The 7,538-nt window shown below is 35.3% G+C and overlaps 1 long non-coding RNA gene across 1 annotated transcript; it reads left to right on the top strand.

Annotated features, from left to right (window-relative positions):
* Positions 1-3,207: 3,207 nt before the first annotated feature.
* LOC145104264 (uncharacterized) lies at positions 3,208-7,538 on the top strand. The gene is made up of 4 exons (XR_013707046.1): positions 3,208-3,290; positions 3,458-3,805; positions 3,897-3,979; positions 4,101-7,538. It is a non-coding gene; the product is annotated as an uncharacterized LOC145104264 (long non-coding RNA).

The following is a 7,538-nucleotide window of genomic DNA, read 5'->3' as shown; positions in this document are numbered from 1 at the left end:
CAAGCATTTAACTCCATAAGTTATGGAATCCAAAAGTTTTCAAGAGTTACAAAACTTGCCCTCAAGTTTTGGAATTTGAAAAAAGTTTTTTATGAAAAAAAAATGAATTCTAAAACTCTTGGGTTCATAACTTAAACAATTAATTAAATGGTTTTAATTTTGAATTTAATAATTGGAATTATGATATTTTGTTGAATAGTTCAAATTAACTCTTATGGACTTTAGTAATAGTTAATTAAAGCGTTTAATTAAAAGAGTATTATTAAATCCATAAATATATGGTTTGAGTTTAATTAAATTAAAAGTCTAGTTTAATTAATAGATTAAACCACCAAGTATTTTAAATGTCTAAAATACACCCTTATACTATTATAATATTAAAAGTTTAATATATTATATGTATAAGTAAAAAGTCGGTCTTACTGTTAGTAGGCCTCATTCACGAAGCCGGACTATAAGGGGGTATAAGGTTACTGCCTATAAAATGGCGGTTTAATGGGTGTGCACTCTCACCCACCGCTTCCTTGACTGGTGGAGGGTGGTTAGCCGAACGGGTAGGACAGGACATTAATTCTCCCTTCATTAAAAGTATAATGATAAATACTAAGTAACTAAACTTTATTAAATTCTCAATCTTAGTTACTTTAGGAAAATGTGAATTTGGTGCTAACCCATGAAATTACACTTTATACCCTGTTAAGTCGTTAGTGGAGCGTGTGTGGTTAACCAGAACACTAATCTGGGACTAACAGTGCGTGGCAAAGGGTAGCTTGATGTTAATCATAGATCAATGGAGCGTGTGTGGTTAACCGACACATTGATTAGGTGGTTGTAACATTAAGTGTACCAAGTTAATTTGCATGGTTATTCACTCCTTGTTTGTGACCCTCGGCATCCCAGTCACAAACCTGAAGGGCACAATCGAGATTTAAACATGTCATTGAATAGTTCAATGAATCTCAAAAGATCTAGGAGTTTCAATTCATTTAAAACCTAATGTTAAATTTTGTTTTTCATGGTGGAAATTGGTAAATCGTCATTTACCTACCTTCAAATATTTTGTAGCTTGGATTACGGCATCCCTATTCCAAGTTATAAAATATTGTGTTGGGTCCTAGCCTTAATATTTCATATTGGGTGTTATATTAAGGACCTAAATCAACTAAACTTGAATTTCTCCCTCATAGATGTCTAGTTATGACAACTATGGTCTTCCATATCCTTTTGGATAAAGCTATTCTAATGAATATGATATCCCAAATGACGATCAAGGTGAAAGATTAATCCCTTTGTTGTGCATTAATGGGACTGGAAATCATACTTCACTTCCTCCACCTCCTCCAATTGTTCTCCCTAACCCACAAGTTCAAAGACTTGAAAAGTTCAAGGTCACTCAAGCCTTATTGGCAAGATGGAAAGTCTATGTGTGCTCACATCTTGGAGATGAAGTCACATATTGACAAGCCGGGAGAGTTGGGTGTCAAATTCTTGAGGAAGTTGGTTGTTGACTAGGTTCTTCAATCACTTCCTAAGTCACATAGTGAGTTCTTTAAGGACTACTATGTGACAGACCATGACATGATCCTTAATGATCTTACCTATTTGGTTGATGCTACTGAATCGGCAATGATTTGGAGCATTGGTAAAGCAAATTTGATTGGAATATCTACTTGCCAAACTTACATGGACATTGACAATGGTAACATTGGAAGTCCAAAAAAGCTTTCTCTTCCCAATGGAAAGGGATCGGCCATAGTCAACCAGGTTGACCAAATGGTAAAGAGAAAGGCTAAGTCTGAGATAGTCCTATGTACCATTACTAAAGAGTTCATATGTTTCTATTGCCAAAAGAAAGGGCACTGGTGGCGAAGCTGCCTTATTTACCTGGAAGTTCACTAGGATGGTAAAAGTAAAAAATTTGACTATGCTTCAGATAAAGTCCACTATCTAACTCTATTAAGTTCCTATTTGGAGATTCTTATTACATGATGTGACTAGGTTGCATCTTGATGTTTTGTAGAATCGAAGAAATGAAAGGGAACTTAAAGGAAGAGTAAGTTGATTCTAATCGCGAAGATGGATTTCGATCGCATGATTCGAAGATCAAAATTTTGAGCTGCTGCTTAAGTGTTATGATAAATTGCTTAGGAATAGATAACAACATAGTTTTCATTTGTATTTGCATTGTAAGGATAAGTTTTCCGCAAATTTTATAAAGAAAAGTTTTTATTTATTTTAAGTATCCTTACAATGGCATTTGTGAAACTTGTTGTTTATATGATTCCATTGATAGCAATATTGGAAAATGGATTTGATTCTTTCGTTTGTGGTAGTGTCATAATTTACCAAATAATGAAAGATTTTCATCACCCAAGTTTCATTTGGATAGAAATTTGGAATCATGCAACTTGTATTGTATAATGAATGAGAATTTTCATCTTTGGGAAATTAAGACTAATTCCTTGTTCACATGTATATGTGAGTCAAGTGAAGGACTAGGAGATCGGGTACACTTGGTTGTGCGCTGATCAGGTCCACCACAAAGAACGATAAGGTTATTCGTCATGATTTACTAAAGTTTAGTAAATATGGTTATGCTTACAAATTTAAGTATAATTCTGAAACATTCACTACTAGAAAAACAGCCTTCTACGACGCGCGAACCATGACACGCAGTGATTTATGATACGCAAATGTGTGTGTCCAAAAAATAATGTCATCTCTTCCGAAATTTAAAGGATTTAGGACGCGTATTTTTGCGTGCCCTAAAGTTAGTGTCTAAAAAAACACGGAGGGCACCTATAATAAAATGTGTGTCGTCTAAGACCGTTGCTTTATAAATTTTAATAGAACGCGCGCGTTCCTTCCGGGGAAAATGAAATCCCAAAAACTTAAAATCCCCGCCTTCCTTTTTTTCTCCTCCACTTTAGTTTCCCTAGTAGCTAGGGCTTTTGTCAAGAACTTGCCCCGACCGCCCTCCTCTACTGCTCGTTCTCTCTTCAACTTCCCTTTATCTCCTTCTCACTTCGACAAACCCTTTCTCTTCTTCTCAGTTCTCGACGTCGACAGCTTCTCCTACCTCCGACGTTTCTCTTGGTGCTGGCGCCTCCCACCTCTGACCTCCGTCCAACCCCGCCCCACCATCCAACGCTTTCCAACGACACCCAGCCGGTGGAGCCCCTCCTCTCCGGCAATCTCACCTCGCATGCCCTTGCCACAAACATTAGGTCCGGTGACCTTTGGCTCACTGCTTCTATTGCTCAAATTTACAAGCCCTATGTCTTATTAAGGTATGTTTTTCTTGATTCTAACTTCCCAATGTTTTCGTTCTTCTATAAGAACCCTAGCTTGCTAAATCTCTTTTTCTTTCCGGCTTAATTTCTCTCTATTTCATTTACGATCGAAGGAACAAACTTCCGATTTTTGGTGAAACTAACAATCGATGATGTGTGATTAGGTGAAATAATCGACTAGGGTTAATTAGGAACAAAGACACATGGAAACGGGAAAGGGGATGAACAAGAAACACACAATATGTTTGATTAGGTGAAATCATCGGTTTTGGCAATTTTCTTGCAATCATTGGTACTACCGGAAAGCTTAGTTGGCAGGAGGAGCCGCTTCACTTTGGCGGTCAAGAATAAAGATCATAACCTGTTATTTGTTTGTAACAGTGTGTTCGCTTATATGATGCAAGTGCCAATGTGTTAAGAGGAGAGTTCCTTCATGGAGGTGCAGTTCTTGATTGCTGCTTTCATGATGATACCTCTGGTTTTAGTGCTAGTGCAGATAACACTGTCACAAGGTATGACTAAATGATGCATATACTTTCTTGGATTATTGACTTATCTTTTTCTTGACTAAGTTTCAAGCTACATCCCTTTTACATCTCTCAGGCTTGTTTTTTACCACAAAAGGAAGGATCTTTTAGGACGCCATGATGCCCCTGTTCGCTGTATCGAGTACTCTTATGCAACAGGTTAGTGTCATTCATTTCATCATTTGTTTTCATTTTGTTAATATCATCATACATTCATACTTTCATTTCCTTCTAGTACATCATTGTGTTTTCAATTCTTTTTCTTGTTGGTGGTTTTTAGGGCAAGTGATTACAGGGAGTTGGGACAAAACTTTGAAGTGTTGGGACCCACGTGGTGGAGGTGCACAGGAGCGTGCAATGGAGTTTTTTGATGCAATGGCACCAATTATTTTCTGTTTGTAGTATTTCTCATAGCTTTTATTATAATTTATCACATTCAAAATAAGTCTCTTCGATCACAAAAACCAAACTGTGTTCCAAAATCTCTCTTTTCTCTTTTCTTCAAAGTTTGGGAGTGCTTGATGAGGAATAATTTTGAATTTTCAATGATCATATGTTGTGTAGTTAGTACTATTTCATCTTCATATCTAAAATAATAAACAATATGAACATTTAGCATGTGATGTATCATGTAGGTGATTAGTTTAGTGTAGGATCTTCTTTATGGAGATGTAGAACATTACTATGTGTGATATGATCTGATCATCTGATATTGATATACTTATGATTGCTTGTTACTCGGTTTGCAGAAGTGAAGGGAAGTCAAATCATCTTTTATGCGGGTAAGGTGGCAAAATCAAAAAGAATTTAAAATCTTCATACTTTCATTTCCTTCTAGTACATCATTGTGTTTTCAATTCTTTTTCTTGTTGGTGGTTTTTAGGGCAAGTGATTACAGGGAGTTGGGACAAAACTTTGAAGTGTTGGGACCCACGTGGTGGAGGTGCACAGGAGCGTGCAATGGAGTTTTTTGATGCAATGGCACCAATTATTTTCTGTTTGCAGTATTTCTCATAGCTTTTATTATAATTTATCACATTCAAAATAAGTCTCTTCGATCACAAAAACCAAACTGTGTTCCAAAATCTCTCTTTTCTCTTTTCTTCAAAGTTTGGGAGTGCTTGATGAGGAATAATTTTGAATTTTCAATGATCATATGTTGTGTAGTTAGTACTATTTCATCTTCATATCTAAAATAATAAACAATATGAACATTTAGCATGTGATGTATCATGTAGGTGATTAGTTTAGTGTAGGATCTTCTTTATGGAGATGTAGAACATTACTATGTGTGATATGATCTGATCATCTGATATTGATATACTTATGATTGCTTGTTACTCGGTTTGCAGAAGTGAAGGGAAGTCAAATCATCTTTTATGCGGGTAAGGTGGCAAAATCAAAAAGAATTTAAAATCTTCATACTTTCATTTCCTTCTAGTACATCATTGTGTTTTCAATTCTTTTTCTTGTTGGTGGTTTTTAGGGCAAGTGATTACAGGGAGTTGGGACAAAACTTTGAAGTGTTGGGACCCACGTGGTGGAGGTGCACAGGAGCGTGCAATGGAGTTTTTTGATGCAATGGCACCAATTATTTTCTGTTTGCAGTATTTCTCATAGCTTTTATTATAATTTATCACATTCAAAATAAGTCTCTTCGATCACAAAAACCAAACTGTGTTCCAAAATCTCTCTTTTCTCTTTTCTTCAAAGTTTGGGAGTGCTTGATGAGGAATAATTTTGAATTTTCAATGATCATATGTTGTGTAGTTAGTACTATTTCATCTTCATATCTAAAATAATAAACAATATGAACATTTAGCATGTGATGTATCATGTAGGTGATTAGTTTAGTGTAGGATCTTCTTTATGGAGATGTAGAACATTACTATGTGTGATATGATCTGATCATCTGATATTGATATACTTATGATTGCTTGTTACTCGGTTTGCAGAAGTGAAGGGAAGTCAAATCATCTTTTATGCGGGTAAGGTGGCAAAATCAAAAAGAATTTAAAATCTTCATACTTTCATTTCCTTCTAGTACATCATTGTGTTTTCAATTCTTTTTCTTGTTGGTGGTTTTTAGGGCAAGTGATTACAGGGAGTTGGGACAAAACTTTGAAGTGTTGGGACCCACGTGGTGGAGGTGCACAGGAGCGTGCAATGGAGTTTTTTGATGCAATGGCACCAATTATTTTCTGTTTGCAGTATTTCTCATAGCTTTTATTATAATTTATCACATTCAAAATAAGTCTCTTCGATCACAAAAACCAAACTGTGTTCCAAAATCTCTCTTTTCTCTTTTCTTCAAAGTTTGGGAGTGCTTGATGAGGAATAATTTTGAATTTTCAATGATCATATGTTGTGTAGTTAGTACTATTTCATCTTCATATCTAAAATAATAAACAATATGAACATTTAGCATGTGATGTATCATGTAGGTGATTAGTTTAGTGTAGGATCTTCTTTATGGAGATGTAGAACATTACTATGTGTGATATGATCTGATCATCTGATATTGATATACTTATGATTGCTTGTTACTCGGTTTGCAGAAGTGAAGGGAAGTCAAATCATCTTTTATGCGGGTAAGGTGGCAAAATCAAAAAGAATTTAAAATCTTCATACTTTCATTTCCTTCTAGTACATCATTGTGTTTTCAATTCTTTTTCTTGTTGGTGGTTTTTAGGGCAAGTGATTACAGGGAGTTGGGACAAAACTTTGAAGTGTTGGGACCCACGTGGTGGAGGTGCACAGGAGCGTGCAATGGAGTTTTTTGATGCAATGGCACCAATTATTTTCTGTTTGCAGTATTTCTCATAGCTTTTATTATAATTTATCACATTCAAAATAAGTCTCTTCGATCACAAAAACCAAACTGTGTTCCAAAATCTCTCTTTTCTCTTTTCTTCAAAGTTTGGGAGTGCTTGATGAGGAATAATTTTGAATTTTCAATGATCATATGTTGTGTAGTTAGTACTATTTCATCTTCATATCTAAAATAATAAACAATATGAACATTTAGCATGTGATGTATCATGTAGGTGATTAGTTTAGTGTAGGATCTTCTTTATGGAGATGTAGAACATTACTATGTGTGATATGATCTGATCATCTGATATTGATATACTTATGATTGCTTGTTACTCGGTTTGCAGAAGTGAAGGGAAGTCAAATCATCTTTTATGCGGGTAAGGTGGCAAAATCAAAAAGAATTTAAAATCTTCATACTTTCATTTCCTTCTAGTACATCATTGTGTTTTCAATTCTTTTTCTTGTTGGTGGTTTTTAGGGCAAGTGATTACAGGGAGTTGGGACAAAACTTTGAAGTGTTGGGACCCACGTGGTGGAGGTGCACAGGAGCGTGCAATGGAGTTTTTTGATGCAATGGCACCAATTATTTTCTGTTTGCAGTATTTCTCATAGCTTTTATTATAATTTATCACATTCAAAATAAGTCTCTTCGATCACAAAAACCAAACTGTGTTCCAAAATCTCTCTTTTCTCTTTTCTTCAAAGTTTGGGAGTGCTTGATGAGGAATAATTTTGAATTTTCAATGATCATATGTTGTGTAGTTAGTACTATTTCATCTTCATATCTAAAATAATAAACAATATGAACATTTAGCATGTGATGTATCATGTAGGTGATTAGTTTAGTGTAGGATCTTCTTTATGGAGATGTAGAACATTACTATGTGTGATATGATCTGAT

The sequence above is a fragment of the Lactuca virosa genome, chromosome 4 (assembly GCF_052849685.1).
Source record: "Lactuca virosa cultivar CGN04683 chromosome 4, Lactuca_virosa_CGN04683_v6, whole genome shotgun sequence".
NCBI classification, from domain to species: domain Eukaryota; kingdom Viridiplantae; phylum Streptophyta; class Magnoliopsida; order Asterales; family Asteraceae; genus Lactuca; species Lactuca virosa.
Note: the sequence above shows the minus strand (reverse complement) of the source record. Positions and strands in the feature narration are given on the sequence as shown.